General features: G+C 49.2%; 1 long non-coding RNA gene and 1 pseudogene across 1 annotated transcript; one reads left to right on the top strand and one right to left on the bottom strand.

Annotated features, from left to right (window-relative positions):
- Positions 1–544: 544 nt before the first annotated feature.
- Positions 545–14,936, bottom strand: LOC114675444 (uncharacterized). Its single transcript, XR_013397505.1, has 5 exons — positions 14,801–14,936; positions 12,082–12,203; positions 11,519–11,677; positions 1,460–1,652; positions 545–1,204 (listed from the first exon to the last, which is right to left on the bottom strand). It is a non-coding gene; the product is annotated as an uncharacterized LOC114675444 (long non-coding RNA).
- On the top strand, positions 3,623–4,570 carry LOC144330654 (GTP:AMP phosphotransferase AK3, mitochondrial pseudogene; annotated as a pseudogene).
- Positions 14,937–23,778: the final 8,842 nt, after the last annotated feature.

Genomic DNA, 23,778 nt, shown 5'->3' with positions numbered 1-23,778 from the left:
AGACAGGGTCTTGCTATGTTGCCCAGGATTGTCTTGAACTCTTGGGCTCAAGAGATCCTCTGACCTCAGCCCCTCAAAGTGCTGGGATTACAGACACGAGCCACCATGTCTGGCCTGTGTCCTTCCTTTTAAAATAAGTGCTGTGACCAGTTTATTGTTATCTTTATTCAGCCTAAAACTTTCTGTCTTTAAATTAGAATAAGTTCATTTACATTTAATGTGAGAACTAACATAGTTGGGTTAAAATATTCCATTTCACTGTTTGCTTTTATTTTTTCCCAGCTTTTTTTTTCTTTGTTTTCCTTTACTGTATTCTTCTGGATTTGTTAAATATTTCTCGTATTTTGTTTTGTTATATTCTGACATATATTTTACATGATTCGTCAGTGGTTATTTTAGACATTACGATATGCATCTTTGACCTATAGTCCATCTTAAGTTGGTTACTGTCTCATCATAGGGTCCAGCCCTACAGGGCCTGTGGGTTTTTCTCCTCATGTGTGGAGATGAGAGATCGTAGAAATAAAGACACAAGACAAAGAGACAGAAGAAAAGACATCTGGGCCCTGGGGACCACTACCACCAAGGTTCGGAGACCAGTAGTGGCCCCGAATGCCCGGCTGTGCTGTCATTTATTGTATACAAGGCAAGAGGGCAGGATAAGGAGTGTGAGTTGTCTCCAATGATAGGTAAGGTCACATGGGTCACGTGTCCACTGGACAGGGGGCCCTTCCCTCTTTGGTAGTCAAGGCGGAGAGAGAGAGGGGAGAGTTTGTGTCATTATTTCTTCTATGTATTTCTGGAGAGATCAAAGACTTTAATACTTTCACTAATTCTGCTACTGCTATCTAGAAGGCAGAGCCAGGTGGACAGGGCGGAACATGAAAGTGGACCAGGAGCATGACCGCTGAAGCACAGCATCACGGGGAGACGTTTAGGCGTCCGGATGGCTGCAGACAGGCTTGACTGATGTCAGGCCTTCCACAAGAAGTGGTGGGGCGGAATCTTCTCTAACTCCCCAAGGAAAGGGAGACTCCCTTTCCCAGTCTGCTAAGTAACGGGCGCCTTCCCAGGCACTGGCATTACCGCTAGACCAAGGAGCCCTCTAGTGGCCCTGTCCGGGCATGACAGAGGCTCACACTAGTCTTCTGGTCACTTCTCACCGTGTCCCTTCAGCTCCTATCTCTGTATGGCCTGGTTTTTCCTAGGTTATAATTGTAGAGCAAGGATTATTGTAATACTGGAAAAAAGAGTAATGCTACAAACTAATGATTGATAATATTCATATAGAGTCATATCTATAATCCATTTCTAGTATAACTATTCTCATTCTATATATTTTCTTTATTAGACTGGAACAGCTTGTGCCCTCGGTCTCTTGCCTCGGCCCCTGGGTGGCTTGCCGCCCACACTCATGAACAATTCAAGAACATTACACAGCATAACTTCATTTACCTACCTCTATTCCATTGTACTTTCGTTGTTTTAATATTTGCTTGTGCCAGACACAGTGGTTCATGCCTGTAATCCCAGTACTTTGAGAGGCTGAGGTGGGAGGATCACTTGAGCTCAGGAGTTCAAGACAAGCCAGATATCGGGGAAACCCCCCCAATGTTTCAACACAGGCTCTTTCTATTTTCCGTGTCAGCTGGCTGAGAAATAAAGAGAAAGAGTACAAAGAGAGGAATTTTACAGCTGGGCCACCAGGGGTGACATCACATATCGGTAGGACCATGATGCCCACCTGAGCCTCAAACCAGCAAGTTTTTTATTAAGGATTTCAAAAGAGGAGGGGGTGTAATAACAGAGAGTAGGTACAAAGATCACATGCTTCAAAGAGCAAAAAGCAGAACAAAGATCACATGCTTCTGAGGGAACAGGACAAATGGCAAAAGCAGAACTACTGAAAAGGGTCTATGTTCAGGGTGCACATATTGTCTTGATAAACATCTTAAACAACAGAAAACAGGGTTCAAGAACAGAGAACCGGTCTGATCACAAATTTACCAGGGCGGAGTTTTTTCCCCACCCTAGTAAGCCTGAGGGCACTGCAGGAGACCAGGGCGTATCTCAGTCCTTATCTCAACCATGTAAGATAGACACTCCCAGAGTGGCCGTTTATAGACCTCTCCCCAGGAATGCATTCATTTCCCAGGGTATTAATATTAATATTCCTTGCTGGGGAAAGAATTTAGCGATATCTCTCCTACTTGCACGTCCATTTATAGGCTCTCTGCAAGAAGAAAAATATGGCTCTTTCTGCCCGACCCCGCAGGCAGTCAGATCTTACAGTTGTCTTCCCTTGTTCCCTAAAAATCGCTGTTATTCTGTTCTTTTTCAAGGTGCACTGATTTCATATTGTTCAAACATACATGTTTTATAATCAATTTGTACAGTTAACACAATTACCACAGTGATCCTGAGGTGACATACATCCTCAACTTACAAAGATAACAGGATTAAGAGATTAAACACAGGCATAAGAAATTATAAAAGTATTATTTGGGAACTGATAAATATCCATGAAATCTTCACAATTTATGTTCCTCTGCTATGGCTCCAGTCGGTCCCTCCATTTGGGGTCCCTGACTTCCTGCAACACCAGGCAACATATCATGATTCCATTTCTACAAACAAATTTTAAAAATTAGCTGGGTGTGGTCATGTGTGCCTATAGTCCCATGTATATTTACTTGTATGTATGTTATAAACCTACAAGATGTTATTCTTATTTTACACCAATAATTACACCAATATTATTTTATATTTATCCAAGTAGTTATTATTTCTGCTTCTCTTGCCTTCTTAGAGTTCCATACTCCCATTTGGGATCGTTATAAGTTAGCTTGAAGAACGGTGCTGGAACAATTGAATATTTGTCTAAAAAAAAAAAAACTCTTCAGTAAATCATGACCCCAAGCCTCACAGTCTACCCAAAACCATCCTAACCCTGAATGTAGGACTTAAAAACAATAAAACATTTAGAAGTCAACACATGGGAATATTTTAAGAAATCCTTGTCTACTCCACAAAAGCACTAACTATCAGAGTAAACGTACATGAATTTGACCTCATTAACATTGAGAATTTCTGTTCATAAGAAGATGTGGCCGCACGTGGTGGCTCATGACTGTAATCCCCGCACTCTGGGAGGCTGAGGCAGGCAGATCACTTGAGCCCAGGAGTTCAAGGCCAGCCTGGCCAATCATCTCTATTTTATTTTTTAAAATATATTACAAATATGGTGGATATGCATGTTTAATCATTCACCTGCCACCTCACTGCCTGTCCTTTCTGAGGTGGCCTTAACCTGGTCACTCCTCATCCCAGCCCCTTGTTTGTGCATCCTGAGAACCATCATCACTATCTGAAATGCTCTATTTGTTTGTAATTGAATACAGTTAAATTAATTGCACTGACATTAATGAACTTGCCTCCACTTTCTTTCTTCTCAATTTGACTCAGTCTGTGGGCTGCCAAGATTTGAGAGAGATGCAGAGGGAGGGAGGGTCAGACAGAGGCGACGCTGAGACCACCCTCACCATGGGCTGTATCCCTCTAGAGCTGCTGAGACCACCCGCGCCGTGGGCTGCAACCCTCCAGAGCTGCTGAGACCACCCACACCATGGGCCGCAACCCTCCAGAGCTGCTGAGACCACCCATGCCATGGGCCGCAACCCTCCAGAGCTGCTGAGACCACCCACACCGTGGGCCGCATCCCTCTGGTTGCGCGTGGGCTGGTTGAAATCTCTCATATGGCACCCGACACAGGCCACCAATCAAGCCGGCTGCAAGAGCTGGAAAATCTCACCCAGTCTAACTGGCTGTTGGATGGTTTTTCAAGGACATTTCGACAGGCAGAAGCCCTAGATAGGGCTCATCAGATCGACGCAGTGATTAGCCTGAATGTGCCCTTTGAGGTCATTAAACAAACGCCTTACTGCTCGCTGGATTCATCCCGCCAGCGGCCGAGTCTACAACATTGAATCAACCCTCCCAACACTGTGGGCACTGATGCTCTGCCTGGGGACCCTCTCATTCAGCATGAGGATGATAAACCAGAGATGGTTATCAAGAGACTAAAGGCAGCCAGGCACAGTGGCTCACACCTGTAATCCCAGCATTTGGGGAGGCCGAGGCAGGCGGATCACAACGTCAGGAGTTCTAAACCAGGCTGGCCAATATGGTGAAACCCCATCTCTACTAAAAATACAAAAATTAGCTGGGTGTGGTGGCGGGCACCTGTAGTCCCAGCTACTCAGGAGGCTGAGCAGGAGAATCGCTTGACCCTGGGAGGTGGAGATTGCAGTGAGCCGAGATGGCGCCACCACACTCCAGCCTGCGCAACAGAGCGAGACACTGGCTCTAAATAAATAAATAAATAAATAAATAAATAAAGAGACTAAAGGCTTATGAAGCCAAACAAAGCCAGTCCTGAAATATCACCAGAGAAAAGGGGGTGTTGGAAACATTCTCCGGAACAGAAACCAATAAGATTTGGCCCTCTATATATATTTTCCTACAAACTAAAGTGCCACAAACAAGCCAGAAAGCTTCAGTTACTTCATGAGGAGAAATGTGTGTAACTATGAATAGTAAGATGGGCAAACCTCCTAGTCCCTGCATTTAGAAGCGCTTTTCCTAAGACTTCCAGTATGTATGAATTCTTTGAAAACTATATGACTTTTATTTCTACTGATTTTATTCTGGATACTAAGGATGTGCCAAATGAGTCAGATACTAAGATTCATCCTTTGAAATCACATAGTGTGTTTTATGCAGCTATCCTCAGAAACATCAGTGATGCCTGAACTTTTAAAACATCTGCTAGAGCAAAATTAAACGAGCATTTGGTAGTAATCTCACTTTGTGTTCAGTTAATTAGTGGTTGATAAAGTCCATATTTTTCTGGAAAAATTAAAAAAAGTTACATGTCATTTGAGGAAAATATGTAATCAGAAATTTTTGCATAGATTGATTCCAAAAAAGGCATTTCTAGCATTGTGGAACATGGTGAGACATTATATAAATTCCAGAAAGAAAGCAACTGGATTTAGAGATTTATTGTAAGACACAAATTCACTGCTGCCTTTACAGTAAGAAATGTATGTGCTAACCATATATGCTGTATTTATTTCGTTGTTAAGCATACTTTCAGTTTGCTCAGAATTTTCAATTTGCTATAAACATGTATCAATTAGCATGTAGAAAAATATTACTTTAAGATGACTTGTTTCCTTTGAAAGTACATATATACTCAGGGCTATGATTTATGTCAGAAACTGGCATTATAAGTCCTTGGACAAGCACCAAAGTTGAATGAATTTTCAACAAAATGTAATTAAAATCTGTATGTTTTCAGATATGACTCAGGTGAAGAAATGTGTTTTAGGATCTACTTGACGGTTTCTCTTTTTGATCCAAACGTATGATCTGCCCTGATAAATAACAAGTCACAGTGCCACCCCGCTGGCCAAAAAAGAAAAGAAAAAAGAGAAAACTGCGGCACTGTGTAAATAAAGTAAGCACACGTTGTCGTGAGTAAATAGATGAGGCATGCCTGGCATAAATAGCAATCAATTGTAATTAGTAAACAGGTGTGCCAATAAAGAGAATTTACGTGACGGGTTAACAAGGACCAGGAAGCTGAGTGAGTTTCCTGAAGGAGTTCTTGGTTCCTGATCAGAGAACTTGATGCTGTTAGCACTCATCGCCGCCTTATTGTAAGGGGAAAGAACTCTACTGGCGTCATCTGAGCAGCCATTTACAAATCGGAATCTAAAGTGATTCCTCAGTGGGGCAGCAAGGACGGCTGCTGACGTGCTGTGTGGTCTGATAGAAGGGGGGCAGCATGAGAGGTGGAGGAAATGCCCGATGGCGTCTTCCATGGCGTGTTTACTCTTCCTTTACTTGGTGCCAAGTCAAATGAAACAAGCCCTCGTACAAGCCGTTATTAATTGCCTTTAAAAATCTGTTCCGTTGTTTTCCAGGTACTTAAAATACCAGTGCCAGTAAGTAGTTCTTATGTATTTTGGGGGGAAAATTTCATTTTCCTTTTCTTCTGATATTTAAAAAATTCATCTATCTTTCAAGATGAACCAAAGTCTCTTAAACTAATTATAGCAAACACTTCCTTCTTCGTAAACTAATTATAGCAAACACTTCATTCTTCGTAAACTAATTATAGCAAACACTTCATTCTTCGTAAACTAATTATAGCAAACACTTCATTCTTCGTAAACTAATTATAGCAAACACTTCATTCTTCGTAAACTAATTATAGCAAACACTTCATTCTTCGTAAACTAATTATAGCAAACACTTCACTCTTCGTAAAACCTTCTATAATGCCTTGTTTGAACGTTAATCGTATGTGCTTTCTAAAATGTTGTGAACCACTAAACTTATGGATTATTGCTAGGCTATCAGGCATACATTAGTCTTTATCAGAATAAAATGAAATTAAATAACTGTGGCTATTACTTTGTCCTTGGTCCTTCACAGGGCCTGCTCCACCCCACCTTCCTTCCTGCTGCCTGATGGCTCAATGGCTTCTGAATGACTGTGTTCTAATAAAAGATCTTAAAACAGAAAAGCAGCAACAACAACAATAACAAAACAAAGTTGGACTAAAAGTTAAGGCTAAAAGTATGACAATAATCAGCACTATTAAAGGGAGTAGGGCAGACAACAGCCATTGCTTCCAAGTTCCCATGGAAGTCCTAAAGATTCAATTTTGTCTGCCTGGGTAATGATGTTTTTAATATGTTCTAGGACCAAACTGGGCTGACTGATGTAGCCACAGCATTCTCCTTTTAGATACAGACATGTTCCTCCTTGTCTGGCATGAGAAGATTTAAGGTCTCTCAGTTTTGCAGGACTACAGCAGCCAGGGAGTCCAGCTGCTGTTGAAGACTCGTGAGGCCCTCTGCCGTTTGCTGGAGGGCCATTCGGTCTCCCAAGACAGTTTATGCTGGATTCCCAAGGCTCTGTCTCCCACAGCTGTCCCTGCTAATCCCAATAGAGAGGATGACACTAAACCCAAGGGAATAAGGGGTCCTGCTCAGCGGTGGCTCGCGCGATGTTGGTACATGGGAAAAGGGAGAGACACAGTAGCCCATGGGGGGTTAGATGGGGCGAGCTGTAAGCGATGGAACGCTGTCCCTTCCAGAGTGCAGGGAGTCGTAGATACACTGGAGATCCACAACCCCCAAAACTCCGTGTGCTACAAAAGTATTTTTCATTAAAGTGGTGAAAGCAGTGGAGGTTCTATAAAAGAGGGTTTTCTATTTTCTGGCCTACGAGTGAAAGGTTTTGTGCAGCTATGTTGGCAGTGCTCACTGGGTCCATCAGGGGATGGTAGAGTTGGATGGTGGTGTTAACAAGTTCTTTAAACAGTGCTCACTGGGTCCATTAGGGGATGGTAGAGTTGGATGGTGGTGTTAACAAGTTCTTTAAATAGGGTTCCCCTCTTAGGGTCCCACCACATTTAGTTTATTTTTTTATTATTATTTTTTTTTGAGACAGAGTCTTGCTCTGTTGTCCAGGCTGGAGTGCAGTGGCACGATCTCAGCTCACTTTAAGCTCTGCCTCGTGGGTTCACGCCATTCTCCTGCCTCAGCTTCCCAAGTAGCTGGGATTACAGGTGCCCGCCACCACGCCCGGCTAATTTTTTGTAATTTTTTTAGTAGAGACAGGGTTTCACCGTGTTAGCCAGCATGGTCTCGATCTCCTGACCTTGTGATCCACCCGCCTCGGCCTCCCAAAGTGCTGGGATTACAGGTGTGAGCCACAGCAGCCGGCCAAGTGTAGTTATCTTTAACAGGAAATGTTGATGGTCCCCAGAGGATATATTGAGATAGAGTGATTAAAGGCTTCCCATGTGAAGGCAGCCCCAGCAGAAACCCCGTCCTAGTTTTGTTGACAGGAAGTAGAGACCCTGCCAGTCAGGGAACAGCATAGAGCAGGAAATTGATTGCATGGGCGAGTTGTCCATTTATCAGTATAGTTCCTGCAGATGTGTGGACTAGATAGTGACCCAGTGACAAAGGTTCATCTACACGGACTCTCTTGGAGTTTTCCTGCAAAAGTGTTGGAACTGGCATGATGGCTGTAAAGGCAGAAGGGGAAATACTCCAGATAAAAGATACGCTAAGAAAGCATTTCTCCTTTTGGGACATTTGAACTACTGTTGATCGTTAAGAGAGGGAACTTAGGGAACCCATGACCCCATCCAATAAAATCCCTTTGTATTGACTGTTGGGGCTGCTATCCCCATCCTGCTGGCCAGTGAGTTTGCTCCTGGAGGTGTGCTGGGAGGCCAGAGTCTTCCACGGGCACAGGTCTGGCATATTCCCCGCGTTTGGTAATCATGGAAAGCCAGCCAGGCTGAGTTATGTTTAATAGACTAACATAATTATGTTATGTTAATTGCTTCCCTAGCACACGGACCAGCATCTCTAAAAGCGCTTAGAGCACAGCAGGCGAGCACCAGAAAAGGAAGATGTTACTTGTCTTCTGGATCAGCCCCATCTGGGGTTGTTTTCTTGAATAGAAACTTCAGAGCCTCTTTGAGCTCTTGGGTGTAATGAGCGGCTTCCTCTGGTTTCTGTAAAGGTTTATTGCAAAGTTTAATTCTGGTCATGCAGGCCCAACTGGCGATTCCCTGCAGCTTTATAGCCACTGGGGGTGGTTCGCAGCACTTGGTAAGGTCCGTTCCATTTAGGAAGAAGTTGATCTGCTGGGGAGCCTTCCTTCTAGGTTTTCAACAGGACCCAGCCTCCAGGCAGCACTTTGGGCTTCTGTTTCACTTGCCCAGGCGAGGGCAGCACCGTGTTTCCATATTCCTGGATGGCCAGCCGCACCTGGCCTAGATTTTGAATATATGTTATAATAGACTGAGTTTCAGGTTTGATTAATGGGTCTACGGTGAGGGAGGGTCTCCCATAAGTCATTTAAAAAAGACTAAGTTTCCTCTTCCCTTCGGGGACCGTTTGTATTCTCATGAACGCGGAGCAAACTGAAAGTATGCTTAACAACAAAATAAATACAGCATATATGGTTAGCACATACATTTCTTACTGTAAAGGCAGCAGTGAATTTGTGTCTTACAATAAATCTCTAAATCCAGTTGCTTTCTTTCTGGAATTTATATAATGTCTCACCATGTTCCACAATGCTAGAAATGCCTTTTTTGGAATCAATCTATGCAAAAATTTCTGATTACATATTTTCCTCAAATGACATGTAACTTTTTTTAACTTTTCCAGACAAATATAGAAACTTTATCAACCACTTATTAACTGAACACAAAGTGAGATTACTACCAAATGCTCGTTTAATTTTGCTCTAGCAGATGTTTTAAAAGTTCAGGCATCACTGATGTTTCTGAGGATAGCTGCATAAAACACACTACGTGATTTCAAAGGATGAATCTTAGTATCTGACTCATTTGGCACATCCTTAGTATCCAGAATAAAATCAGTAGAAATAAAAGTCATATAGTTTTCAAAGAATTCATACATACTGGAAGTCTTAGGAAAAGCACTTCTAAATGCAGGGACTAGGAGGTTTGCCCATCTTACTATTCATAGTTACACACATTTCTCCTCATGAAGAGCTGGACCATGACAGGGTCTGGGACATCTCCTTGAATCCTCATGAAACCAGGGCCCTAGGAGGTCACGGGCATTTGGCATGCACCGTCCTGGGTCTCCTGGGTGCTGGAAGTCTCCAGGCCCGACTGAGGTGGCCCCCCCTGCTGGCTGGGAGGCCTGACATCTCACCAGCAAGCCTTTCCCTGCCTCACTGGTTGGCCATTGGTGATGCCCAATTACAATGCCTGGAATGCCTGATGCAATCCCCACGGCCTGGCATCTACATGACTAAGCATCTTTTGTTCAGCAAAGAAAGCCAGTCGAAGGACCATCTGAAGGAGCTGGAAAATGCATAAGGTCTGGAGGGACAGGGCACTCTTAATGTGTCCCTCAAAACAGACTTTAGCCAGGCGCGGTGGCTCATGCCTGTAATCCCAACACTTTGGGAGGCCAAGGTGGATGGATCACTTGAGGTCAGCAGTTCAAGACCAGCCTGGCCAACATGGTGAAACCCCATCTCTACTAAAAGTATAAAAAATCAGCTGGGCGTGGTGGCAGACCCCTGTAGTCCCAGCAACCCGGGAGGCTGAGGCAGGAGAGTTGCTTTAACCCAGGAGGCAGAGGTTGCTGTGAGCCGAGGTGGTGTCATTGCACTCCAGCCTGGGCAAAAGAGATTCCGTCAAAAAAAAAAAAAAAAAAAAGAAAGAAAGAAAGAAAGAAAAGAAAAGAAAGAAAAAAGAAAAAAAGAAAATTTTGTAAAACAGAAAACGCGATCAGACAATACATCACAATGGCCACGAGGTGGCGGCCGAGTGCTACCAGAGGGACAGCAAACAGCTGCGTCTGAAACGAGTCCAGAAAGGTGTGAAATTAAGCAGCAAAACAGCCCAAATACTGAACGTTGAGAGCAACCCATGTGGTTAGAATAATGATGAGCGGTGCAGAGGCAGCCAGAGGACAGCAGCACATACATCCACAGAAAGGGTACAGGCAACTTAGAAACCTTTCCCAGAGCTTGACTGAAACAGCCCTGGGAAAAGCAGCAGCAGCCAACCAGGCAGCCTGGCACTGCCACGGTACCCGCCGCGGGGAAGGGAAACCGGAGTGAACGACGCGGACAAACCTCCATCCGAGTCACGGCACCAGAAACGGTGACGGCTGCTGGGAGGCCTCCATTCTTGTCTTCTTCGTTTAAAAGAATTTATTTATTTATTTATTTATTTATTTATTTATTTATTTATTTATTTATTTGAGACGGAGTCTCGCTCTGTCGCCCAGGCTGGAGTGCAGTAGCCGGATCTCAGCTCACTGCAAGCTCCGCTCCCGGGTTCCCGCCATTCTCCTGCCTCAGCCTCCCGAGTAGCTGGGACTACAGGCGCCCGCCACCTCGCCCGGCTAGTTTAAAAGAATTTAAGGCCGGGCGCGGTGGCTCAAGCCTGTAATCCCAGCACTTTGGGAGGCCGAGGCGGGCGGATCACAAGGTCAGGAGATCGAGACCACAGTGAAACCCCGTCTCTACTAAAAATACAAAAAATTAGCCGGGCGCGGTGGCCGGCGCCTGTAGTCCCAGCTACTCAGGAGGCTGAGGCAGGAGAATGGCGGGAACCCGGGAGGCGGAGCTTGCAGTGAGCCGAGATCGCGCCACTGCACTCCAGCCTGGGCAACAGCGTGAGACTCCGTCTCAAAAAAAAAAAAAAAAAAAAAAAAAAAAAAAAAAAAAGAATTTAAACAAGAGACACGCAGCCAAGGAGAAGCAGCACAGAGCAATGTATTGCAAAGGAGAAAGAATATTTTGAAAGTGCGACGCAGAAGAGACAGGACGCCCTGAGAGAGAGGATTCAGGGCCGTCTGCTGGTAAGGGCGAGACAGCAGAGACTGGCACCAGGGAGGCTCCTCCGTGGGAGTCTTCCATGATTACTCACCGCGGGTGGGCAGAGGCGTTGCTAGGAAACATGTTCGGCGGGGCGGGGCGGGGCGGGGTGGGGGGGTCCTCTAGGTGCACATGCGCAGTACCTGCACCTGCTTGTTCATCAGTTGCGTGTCTCATTAGCATCTTAAATCTCCACCCAGGGGTGTGTTTTCTATTATAATGAGCAAAGGGTCAGTCTGAGGACAGGGAAAATCAAATATGCATGCTCTCTAGTTGGGGAGGGGGGATTTCTCTCCTGGAGCTAGCTTTGCTTGGATGAGCTGGACCACAGCGCAAATGCAAAGCCTCACTGTGTTGACTGTACAGTGGCCACGGTGGCTGCATCCTAACGATATGGTCACTTCCTTGACTACCTATCCTGGCTCATAAGCAGAAGTCAAGCCCCTGGGCCAGGCGCCATGCCTCACGCCTGTAATCCCAGCACTTTGGGAAGCCGAGGCAGGCAGATAACAAGGTCAAGAGTTTGAGACCAGCCTGGCCAACACGGTGAAACCCCGTCTCTACTAAAAATACGAAACCCCCCCCCAAAAAAAAACTGGGTGCGGTGGTAGGTGCCTGTAATCCCAGCTACTCCGGAGGCTGAAGGAGGAGAATCACTTGAACCCGGGAGGCAGAGATTGCAGTGAGCTGAGATGGCGCCATTGCACTCCAGCCTGGGTGACCGAGCAAGACTCCATCTAAAAAAAAAAAAAAATTTCAAGCCCCTACCATAATGCTAACATTGTGGTCTTTCATTAGTTTTACAAAGGCGGCTTTGGTCAAGGAGTGGAGTAGTTTTGGGAAGAGACTATTATCGTCCTTACTTTATTTTTTATTTGTATTTATTTATTTTTGTTTTGAGATGGAGTTTTGCTCTTGTCACCCAGGCTGGAGTACAATGGCACAATCTCGGCTCACTGCAACCTCCCGCATCTCAGGTTCAAGTGATTCTCCTGCCTCACCTTCCTGAGTAGCTGGGATTACAGGTGCCCGCCACCATGTCAGCTAATTTTTATTTTATTTTATTTTATTTTATTTTATTTTTTTGAGACGGAGTCTCGCTGTGTCGCCCAGGCTGGAGTGCAGTGGCCGGATCTCAGCTCACTGCAAGCTCTGCCTCCCGGGTTTTTACGCCATTCTCCTGCCTCAGCCTCCCGAGTAGCCGGGACTACAGGCGCCCGCCACCTCGCCCAGCTAGTTTTTTGTATTTTTTAGTAGAGACGGGGTTTCACTGTGTTAGCCAGGATGGTCTCGATCTCCTGACCTCGTGATCCGCCCGTCTCGGCCTCCCAAAGTGCTGGGATTACAGGCTTGAGCCACCGCGCCCGGCTATTTTTTTTTTAGTAGAGACAGAGTTTTGTCATGTTGGTCAGGCTGGTCTTTAACTCCTGACTTCAGGTGATTCACCTGCCTCGGTCTTTCAAAGGTATTACAGGTGTGAGCCATCATGCCTGGCCCATCCTTACTTTAAACTATGAACTAAATTCCTCCCATAGTTAGCTTGGCCTATGCCACCTGAGCAAAGGCAGGTTAGCTTGTGAGATTAGAAGCAAGCTGGAAACAGTTATGTTAGATTCCTCCCTTTTTTTTGAGCACGAGTCTCACTCTGTCACCCAAGCTGGAGTGCAGTGGCGCAATCTCAGCTCACTGCAAGCTCTGCTTCCCAGGTTCACGCCATTCTCCTGCCTCAGCCTCCTGAGTAGCTGAGACTACAGGCACCTGCCACCACGTCCCGCTATTTTTTTTTGTAGTTTTATTAGAGACGGGGTTTCACTGCGTTAGTCAGGATGGTCCTGATCTCCTGACCTTGTGATCCACCCGCCTCGGCCTCCCAAAGTGCTGGGATTACAGGCATGAGCCACCACGCCTGGCCTCCTCTCATTGTTATAATCTTGCTAAAGTGGTTTCACTCCTGGCCTCAAGCTATCTTCCTGCCTTGGCCTCCCAAAGTGATGAGATTACAGATGTGAGCCACCAGGCCCACCTACTGCCAATTCTAGTGTAAAGAGTAAACTGGGCTAGGCATGGTGGTTCACACATGTAATCCTAGCACTTTGGGAGGCCAAAGTGAGCAGATCACTTGAGGTCAGGCTGGCTCAGAACGGTCTGGGTGAATGAACGCCTGTCTCAGCCTGCAGTCAGGGCTAGATTCAGAACAGCCTGGGTGGAAAGCTGTCTCAGCCTGGAGTCAGGGCTGGGCTCAGAACAGTCTGGGTGAATGAACACCTGTCTCAGCCTGGAGTCAGGGCTAGGCTCAGAACGCCCTGGGTGGACGGCCGTCTCAGCCTGGAGTCAGCACTAGACTCAGAACAGCCTGGGTGCGCGGCCGTCTCAGCCTGCAGTCAGGGCTGGGCTCAGAACGGTCTGGGCGGACAGCGTTCTCAGCCTGGGGTCAGGGCTGGGCTCAGAACGGTCTGGGCGGACAGCGTTCTCAGCCTGGGGTCAGGGCTGGGCTCAGAACGGTCTGGGCGGACAGCGTTCTCAGCCTGGGGTCAGGGCTGGGCTCAGAACGGTCTGGGCGGACAGCGTTCTCAGCCTGGGGTCAGGGCTGGGCTCAGAACGGTCTGGGCGGACAGCGTTCTCAGCCTGGGGTCAGGGCTGGGCTCAGAACGGTCTGGGCGGACAGCGTTCTCAGCCTGGGGTCAGGGCTGGGCTCAGACGACCAGCAGAGGCTTTGCCCTGCCATGCCAGGAGCCACATCTCATGACCAGGTCCTGGTCTCCCACACTGGCCAGGCGCCTCCATCCGAGACATCCTGGTCCCTCCGACTGCACAGTGTGACAGCCACCACCCAGCCGTGCCGGGTAAGATGCCCAATTAAATTTGAATTTCAGATAAACAATTTTAGCATAAGTATGTCCCCAACATTGGTAAAAATGACTATTTGTTGTTTATCTGAGATTCAGAATAAACTGGGCATCTTGGACTTTTTATTTGCTCAACCTAGAAACTCATGAGTGCCTAAGGAGGTCAAGGCAAATTCCCGACCACCCCAAATCTGTGTCGGACCCAGGGGCAGTCACAATGGGGTGCAGTGGTTGTACCTGGTGACTCAGGCCGCTTGTCTACCATATCATGTCGCCCCCTGCCCCTAGCACCATGGTGTCATGCCCTACCCGCCAGTGGGCCCAGAAAGCAGCGCTTTTGCCCAGGGCCATGGTCTTCTAGGCACAGGGTTCAGCCCAAGGAGGGCAGCCCTGGTTCCCAAGCCTCCTGCAGCACTGACTCTCCACTGCAGCTGGCCTGGGGTCTGCAGCTGGCCTTCTGCTTCTGGCCCTGGCTGGCCCTGGCTCACCTCTCCAGAAGGTCTCTGGAAGCTTCTTCCCCACAGGGTCCTCCCTTCTACCGTAATCTTCCCGGGTTCTGGGAAACAAACTTGAGAGGCCCAGGCGCACCCCACCTCTTCTCTCTGGGTCTCCACAGCTTCTCCTCTGCCTCCTCCCCAAGGGGATCACTCCGGCCTTTCCCCTCTCCAGTGACCCTCTCCACACCCACCCGGCTCCCCCCTTCCTCTGAGCACCCCAGATCCCAAAGGACGAGGTGAGGGAGGCTTTGGAGAAATGTTGCCTGACGTCACGGGTCCTCCACTCTCGGGGGAACCACGCGGCCTGCCCGGCAGTCAGCCCCCTCCCCGCAGGCAGCTCCCTCCCCATAGTCAGCTCGCTCCCCGCAGGCAGCCGCCTCCCGCACGCAGCCCCTCCCCGCACGCAGCCCCTCCCCGCACGCAGCCCCCTCCCCGCACGCAGCCCCTCCCCGCAGGCAGCCCAGTCCCCGCAGGCAGCCCAGTCCCCGCAGGCAGCCCAGTCCCCGCAGGGAGTCCCCCTCCCCGCACGCAGCCCCGTCCCCGCACGCCGCCCCCTCCCCGCAGGCAGCCCCGTCCCCGCAGGCAGCCCCTCCCCGCAGGCAGCCCCGTCCCCGCAGGCAGCCCCCTCCCCGCAGGCAGCCCCCTCCCCGCAGGCAGCCCCTCTCCGCCTCGCCTCACAGCTGCAGGGGTCTGGGCTGGGAAGTGTTGGAGGCAGCTCAGGTTGAAGGCCGGGCAGCGGGCGCTTCTCCCCCAGCCTCCTGGGGCCCGGGCATCACTGGAAGCGGCGTTTGTCCCCACTTTGTATCAGTCGCAAAGAAAGAGCACCCAATTGGACGAAAGGCTGCGTTCCTGGCCCAGAGTGGGTGAGAGTGAGCCCCTGTCCTGTGGGGGAGGCTGAGGCCGGGGGTTGTGAGGAGTCCCATGCGGGGAGGAGGCTGCAGGAGCACCTCCGTGCGCCTCTTGATACCACGCATGCTTAGCAAGCCCTGGGGACTGTTCTCCCGGGCGGGGACTTCCGCCTTGTAATGACATGTCACTGACTTAAAGGGAACTGGGGTCACCAGCTCTGGTTTGTGCCCATCTGGTGCGTTCTTATCTCCCTGGTATTTGGCAGGGGATCCCAAGCCTCTCCTGGCATGCCGAGACATCTGGAGCTCATTAAGCCTTGGAGCCTGTAGATAAAGAGATTAAAGGAAAAAAGAAAAGAAATCCGCCCTGGGAGAGTTGGGGCAGGATTAGCCCGGAGGCCACGCCTCTGCGGGGTCTCCCATAGGCTGGGCCAGCCTCTGCCCTCCCTGCTTCCAGAACCCTGAAGGCTGATGGCCTGTGGCGGCCAGTCTCCACCCACCCCAGAGCCCAGCCTAGCAGTAGAAGGCCGCCCACCCCGTTCGAACGTCCCTCTTCCTCCAGGGTCAGCCCGCACGCCACTCTCACGGAGGCCAGGAAGGTGGTGGGACGGGGAGTTTATCCTCTGCCTGAGGGGGCGTCTGGGGTGCCATTGAGCCTTTCACCTTTTGAGAGGAGTCAGGGTCATGCAGCGTCTCCAGCAAGTGGTGGCAGCAACTGATGGGGCATCCTAATCACAAAATAGGAAGAGAGTTTACAAAATAGGAGCGTTTACCAAGAGCCTCTCCCTCCCTCCGTCCCTCTCTCTCTCTCTGTCTCTCAAGTAGAAGTGGGGTCTCTCTGTGTTACCCAGGCTGCTCTCGAACTCCGGGGCTCAATCGATCCTCCTGCCTCAGCCTCCCAAAGTGCTGAATTACAGGTGTGAGCTACTGGTCCCAGCCCCAGGCCCTCTTACAGGGGTGGGCTGCCCAGAAACAATCCTGCGCCGTATCCCCCTCCGGGTGCAGTGACAGGACCCCTGCCACCCCCAACCCAGGCCCAAAAGGAGGGGCCAGGAGGAGAGGGGCCTCCAAGGCAGGTGAGCTGCTTAAGAGGAGCGAGGGCTGTGGACAGTCCTGCGGACTGCAGGAGGGGCCAGCAGCAGGATCAATACCTAGCTTCTCTCTCCTGCTGGGCTGCTGCTGGGGCTCCCCGTTGATCACCCCAAAACTTACTGTCTCTCATGGCTGCCGGGGCTGGCCAGGCTCAGCTGCTGGTTCTGCCTTGGGGCACCTCCTAGGTGGAGTCAGGGCGGCTGAAGGCTTCTCCACTCATGCATCCACTGTCTGGACGTCCTGCCTCTGCTGACCTCCAGGACTTGCAGTGTGCGAAGGCCACACCACAGCCCCTCTTCCGCTGCCTCCCTCATGCCTCCCGGAATGATGCTCTTAACCCCCCATTAGAGGCCCCATTCTTCCCGACTGTACCTCTTGACACCCTGAGTACCGTTCAAGAGACCGTGAAGAAACTCACAAAAGTGACAATTAGAGGCTCTGAGAGAAAAGAGTGAAGTCACTATGCATTTATTTTTATTTACTTATTTTTTTTTTTTAGAGATGAGGTCTTGCTTTGTTGGCCAAGCTGGTCTCTTGAACTCCTGGCCTCAAATGATCCTCCCACCTTGGTCTCCCAAAGTGTCGAGATGACAGGTGTGAGCCGTTTTCTCCGGCTTACTCTGTGTTTTACAGGAGGGATGTGTTGATGAAAGAAAACCAAACTCTAAAATATTTGAAGAGGTTTATTCTGAGCCAAATGTGAGGACCGTGGCCTGTGACAGAGACTCAGGAGGTCCTGAGAACACGTGCCCAAGATGGCCGGGGTACAGCTCGATTTTACACCCTTCAGGGAGAAAGAAGTTACAGGCTGATATGGTTTGGATTTGTGTCCCCCCCGGCCCCCCAGATCTCATGTGGAATAGGTGGAGGGGCCTGGTGGGAGGTGATTCGATCATGGGGTCAGATTTCCCCCTTGCTGTTCTGGGGATAGTGAGTGAGTTCTCAGGAGATCTGATGGTTTGAAAGTGTGTGGTGCTTCCCCCTTTGCTCCTTCGCCCTTGGGCTCAAGGGATCCACCTGCCTGGGCTTCCCAAAGTGTTGGGATTACAGGCGTGAGCCACTGCGCCTGGCTGAAGCCTCTGTTGATCCTGATTTTTTTTCCCGTTGCTATTATGGCTGTTTTTCTCCTCTTCTTTTTCTGACGGGTCTCTCACAAGAATTATCCACATTTTTAAGGCTGGGCACAGTGGCTCACACCTGTAATCCCAGCACTTTGGGAGGTTGAGGCAGGTGGATCATTTGAGGTCAGGAGTTTGAGACCAGCCTGGCCAACATGGTGAAACCTCATCTCCACAAAAAATACAAATATTAGCTGGGCATGGTTGCACAAGCCTGTAATCCCAGCTACTTGGGAGGCTGAAACACAAGAATTGCTTGAACCTGGGAGGCAGAGCTTGCAGTCAGCTGAGACTGCACTACTGCACTCCAGCTCAGGCAACAGAGTGAGACCCTGTCTAAAAAAAAAAAAAAAAAAAAAAAGCAAGAGTTATCCAAGTTTTTAGTTTACCCAAAGAAATAACTAACTTATGAATCCTATCTAATGTATACATAATTTATGTATTATTAATTTCTGATGTCACTTTTATTAGTTTCTTTCTTCTGTTTTTTTTTTTTTTTTTTTTTTTGATTCCATTTGCTGTTCTTTCTGTAACTTCCTGTGATGAATGCTTCATTCATCGATGTTGAATCTTTTTTTTTGAGATGGAGTCTCGCTCTGTCACCCAGGCTGGAGTGCAATGGCACGATCTTGGCTCACTGCAACCTCCGCCTCCCGGGTTCCAGCGATTCTCCTGTCTCAGCCTCCCAAGTAGCTGGGATTACAGGTGTGTGCCACTACGCTCGGCTAATTTTTGTATTTTTAGTAGAGACAGGGTTTCGCTATGGTAGAGGCTGGTTTCCAACTCCTGACCTCCGGCGTTGGCCTCCCAAAGTGCTGGCATTACAGGCATGAGTCCCTGTGCCTAGCCTGAATGTTTTTTTAATGTAGGAAGGTAAGGGCCAATGGGAAATCTTCCCTTTTAACCCTGACATTTCCATGAAAACTCAGCTCAGAAAAGGCAGAGTAACTGGAGAAAAGGCACACAGGTTTATTAACGTGTTCACAGGGAAAAACACAGAGTGATATCCCCCACCCTGCAGCGGGGTTCAGACGCTGAGGGACCACCCTGGCCACACAGGCCATGGGGAGAGAAGAGGAATTCTGAGGGCAGTGGAGCAGGGAGCAGAGATGAACTTGTAGACAGTTCTCTTTGGAATGTGGATGGGCCTGAGGGACAGACATTATTATCTTTTGAAAGGGTCTGTTCAGATATGGTGACATTCTTTGTCTTGGGGTAGGGGGAAGAAAATACAATTATTCTTGGTGGTTCAGACTTTAGGCAGACAAAGGAAGTTTAGAGAACTCCATCCTGACTTTGGGAGTCTGTGGGTTGTGGGGGAGAACAGAAAGTTCTTGAAGTTTCTTCAGCATGTCAAAGTGCCATAATTTGAGGTATTGGGTTCTGAGACCTAACAGTGGATACAGTTCTCTCAAAGCATGCAGTTATGGCCGGGCGTGGTGGCTCATGCCTGCAATCCCAGCACTTTGGGAGGCTGAGGAAGGCGGATCACCTGAGGTCAGGAGTTCGAGCCCAACCATGGCCAACGTAGCGGAACCTCGTCTCTACTAAAAATACAAAAATTAGCCAGGTGTGGTAGTGCATGCCTGTCATCCCAGCTACTTGGGAGGCTGAGACAGGAGAATTGCTTGAACCTAGAGGTAGAGGTTGCAGAGCTGAGATCGTGCCACTGCACTCTAGCCTGAGCAACAAGAGCAAAGCTCCGTCTCAAATAAATAAATAAATAAATAAATAAACTAGCAAGATGTGGTGTGTGCCTGTGGTCTCAGCTACTTAGGAGACTGAGGCAGGAGGACCACTTGAGCCCAGGAGGTCAGGGCTGCAGTGAGCTTTGATTGTACCCACTGCATTCCTGTTGCATTCGGCAACAGAGGGAAATCCTATTTTCATTTTGATTTCTTCTGTGACATATGGGTTATTTATAAATATACTTGTTCATTTCCAAACAGAGGAGGATTTTCTCGTTTTGGGTAATAATTTCTGGTCTAATTGAAGTGTAATTAGAGAAGCCACTCTGTATGATTTCAGTTAATTTGTGGAAAGTTTTTCATGGCTCATTATGTGATCGATAGTTGTGAATGTTTGTGTGTACTTGAAAAAGATGTGTGCTCTGGAATCGCTGTGTCCAGTTTTCTATGTCGGTTACCTTTCTTTTATTAATTTTAAAATTTGTTTTATTTTCTAAATTTTTAAATTGAAATTTTTTTTTTTTTTTTGGTTTTGAGATGGGGTCTTGCTCTGTTGCCAGGCTGGGGTGCACTGGCGCAATCTCGGCTCACTGCAGCCTCTGCCTGCAGGTTCAAGCAATTCTCCCACCTCAGCCTCCCGAGTAGCTGGGATTACAGGAGCCCACCACTACACCTGGCTAATTTTAGTAATTTTAGTAGAGATGGGTTTCACCATCTTGGCCAGGCTGGTCTTGAACTCCTGACCTTGTGATCCACCTGCCTTGGCCTCCCAAAGTGCTGGGATTACAGGCATGAGCCACCGTTCCCAGGAAGATCGCTTTTTAAAAGACGTTCTTGGCTGGTGCTGTGGCTCACACCTGTATTCCTTGAGCACGGGAGTTCGAGACCAGCTGGGGCAAAATGGCGAAACCCTGCCTCTACAAAGATACAAAAATTAGCTGGGCATGGTGGTGTACACCTGTTATCCCAGCTACTTCGGGGGCAGAGGCAGGAGGATCGCTTGAGCCTGGGTCAAGGCTACAATAAGCTGTGTTCCCACCACTGCACTCCAGCTTGGGCAACAAAGTGAGATCCTGTCTAAAATAAATAAATAAATAAAATAAAATAAAATAAAATAAAATTTTCTTTTAGTACAAGTATGTTGGAAGTATGTTGGTGATAACCTTTGCGTCTGTCTGACAAAGTCTTTCTTCCAATGCTCTTGTTGCCTGTGAATTCAGGGCTATCATCTCTCCTGGCTTCCATAGTTGTCCTTCTCACTACTGCCCCCTGGTGGCTGATCTTTTTCTCTGGCCGTTGACAGGACTTTTTTTCTTTGGGCTTCTGCATTTTCACAGGTGCATGTGGGGTTATTTGTTGACGCTGCCTGAAATTTTCTGGGCTGCCTGATCTGTGGCTGGATCCACTTTATCAGTTCTGGAAATGTCTCAGCTATTAAGTCTTCAATATCACCTCTGTGCTAATCGCTCAGCTATTTGGGGAACTGTCACGGTGTATCTGCTATCTTTGTATATTTCTTACTTTTTCTCCTTTTGAGTATGGATCGGGCACTGAGGGGAAGGTCCGTCAGAAGGATTTTCCACAGATCCCTCTGCTCCCCAGGTGGGAAGGCAGGTCCCAAGTTTTCCCCATGGAGGAGGCTGGTTCTCCCAAAGGGACCTGGGTGCTTTCTGGAGAGGCAGTGGTGGCTGTGTTTTTAAATTGTGGACCAGGCCGGGTGCAGTGGCTCACACTTATAATTCCAGCATTTTGGGAGGCTGAGGCAGGGGGATCACTTGAGCCCAAGAGTTCAAGATCAGCCTGGGCAACACAGTGAGATCCCATATCTATAAAAATTTTTTTAAAAAAATAGCTGGGTGTAGTGGCGGTGCCTGTGGTCCCAGCTACTTGGAAGCTGAGGCAGGAGGATTGCTTGAGCCTGGGAGGACTGCAGACTTGGCGTGGGTCTGGGGGCCGAGGCCCGTTCTCTTCTGCTTGTCTCCTGGTTGTCTCCGTGTCCACACTGGCTTCAAGGTTCCCTGAAGGGGGTGGCCCTAGGGAGGGTCCGAGGGGGTTGGGTGGGGCTTCCTGTGCCAGACGCCCTCCTCTTTCACCCACAGGGCAGAAGTTCAGCTATACTAGCAAGGGCTGTGGCCCTATGTCCAGATTATGAACCTCACCCATCCTGTGGTCCCTGGCAGGTCTTACCCCACAGAAACTGAGCATGGACTGATTGACTTGAAGACTGAGAAGCTGGACATGACCTGCTGTGAAAAGAGCCTCTGTAACAAGGGCGTCAAGGGGGCAGAGGCTGTGGATGGGGAAGGCAGCACAGGGTCCTGCCTGGGCCTTACCTCCCGAGGTCCCCACAGGGGCAGAGTGGTGGGGGGCTGGTGAGGGGCAGTGCCAGGACCTGCTGCCCATCCTCCGGAGGCTCATTTGCAGGCAGATGCTGGGAAGCAGGGGCTGGATGGGGCTGCAGAGAGGAGGGTGCCCAGTTCCGGGCTGGCATGCAGACTGGGAAATCCCCGGCGGGAGGCTCAGGTTCAGAGCCCTGAGATGAGGCTTCCTTCCTTTCCCTTCCCTTCCTCTCCCTCCCCTCCCCTGCAGGCTGAGGTTGGGAAGGAGGTTGAGGCTGCAATGAGCTGTGATTGTACCACTGCACTCTAGCCTGGGCGACAGAGGGAGACCCTATCTCAAAAAACAAAACAGGCCAGGCGTGGTGGCTCATGCCTGTAATCCCAGCACTTTGGGAAGCTGAGGCAGGCAAATCACTTGAGGTCAGGAGTTCGAGACCAGCCTGACTAACATGGTGAAATCCCATCTCTACTAGAAATACAAAAACTAGCCAGGCATGGTGGCACGCACCTGTAATCCCAGTTACTCGGGAGGCTGAGGCAGGAGAATCTCTGGAACCCGGGAGCTGGAGGTTGCGGTGAGCCGAGATCGTGCCACTGCACTCCAGCCTGGGTGACAAGAGCACGACTCCATCTCAAAAACAAAAACAAACAAAACACCAAATAATCCCCCTGCCAATAAACTGGGGACCATGTGCATAGAGGGTATAAAATCCATTGAGTGGGACACAATCGATACTTTTCAAATAAAGTAGAAGGCATCGCATGAAGTGAGGATAATTTGCTGTGTGAAAGCCATGCTTTCATCATCCATAGACACACAGAGTGCACACCTCGCGGGGATGCTTGTGCTCTGACTGGCATGTAACATGCACTGCTTATGGACGGTCAGATTAAAACATATATTTTAAGATTCAAAAATACAGCAAGTCAGTATCCCTAGCAATATTCTAACTTCTCCATTGCTTGGTGTTATGATGTCTGGCTCAGCCATCATCAGGCCGTGGGACCCGAGCAGTGTGACTGCGGGGCCAGCAGAGTGACCCGCGGACCATGGGCCCTGCTGGCGCTGCCCCTTCAGGTCTGACCTGTGCTCTGGTGCACTGCTTGGCGGGACAGTCAGGCCTCTTGGGCCCACAGCTGCCCGGAGCCACTGGGGTCTTTTGTGCCTGCTGCCTCCAGCTCTGTCCTGTCCTCCCCGCCACCCCCACCTCACCTGGCTCATCCTCTCAGATGCCATGGAGTCTCCAAGCAGAGACCCCTGAGGGCACAGGGTGGATTCTGATTTTTAGAGGGGACCTCCCACCTGAAAGGCGACCCATTCTTATGCGGCTGTGCTGCCTTTATCTGTCTTCATCAAGGGCTGTCCCCGCAGTCCAGGAAGCCCTCTCCCTCCTTCTGCCCAGCACCTGGTGGGGGGGGTGCGGGGGCGGAGTCTGCAGTCACCCCTGGCCCATTTCCTGTGTCTTCTGATTCCCCTGAAGAACAAGTTCGGGTGTGGGTGTGATGGGGGTGGGCAGGGGGCACTGACTGGGAGGGACAGGGGTGGTTCCAGGAGTGGCCAGGACCCCCCCCCCCCACCGAGGGAGCCCCCATGTCGCCCCACCCCATTACAGGGGCCTCTGCTCCCTGCACAGAAAACAAGGGGTGCCTGCCCTGGGGTCTCAGTGTCAGAGCTTGTTGCCCCGCTGGCCCCTCCCAGGCTCTGTCTGCACAGGGGCCTGCCAGTGGTGAGCTCAGCCAGAGACCCTCATCCTGAGTGGGATGACCTGAGTCTGACGGCTGCTTTTCTCTCTTGCTTCTGACACCAGGAAGAAGCTTGCTCCTGATGCACCAGGAAACTGAAACTGAAACTCAGGGCCCTAGTCCAGGACCCTCCTCTCTATT

Source organism: Macaca mulatta, chromosome 8 (genome assembly GCF_049350105.2).
Source record: "Macaca mulatta isolate MMU2019108-1 chromosome 8, T2T-MMU8v2.0, whole genome shotgun sequence".
NCBI classification, from domain to species: Eukaryota; Metazoa; Chordata; class Mammalia; order Primates; family Cercopithecidae; genus Macaca; species Macaca mulatta.
Note: the sequence above shows the minus strand (reverse complement) of the source record. Positions and strands in the feature narration are given on the sequence as shown.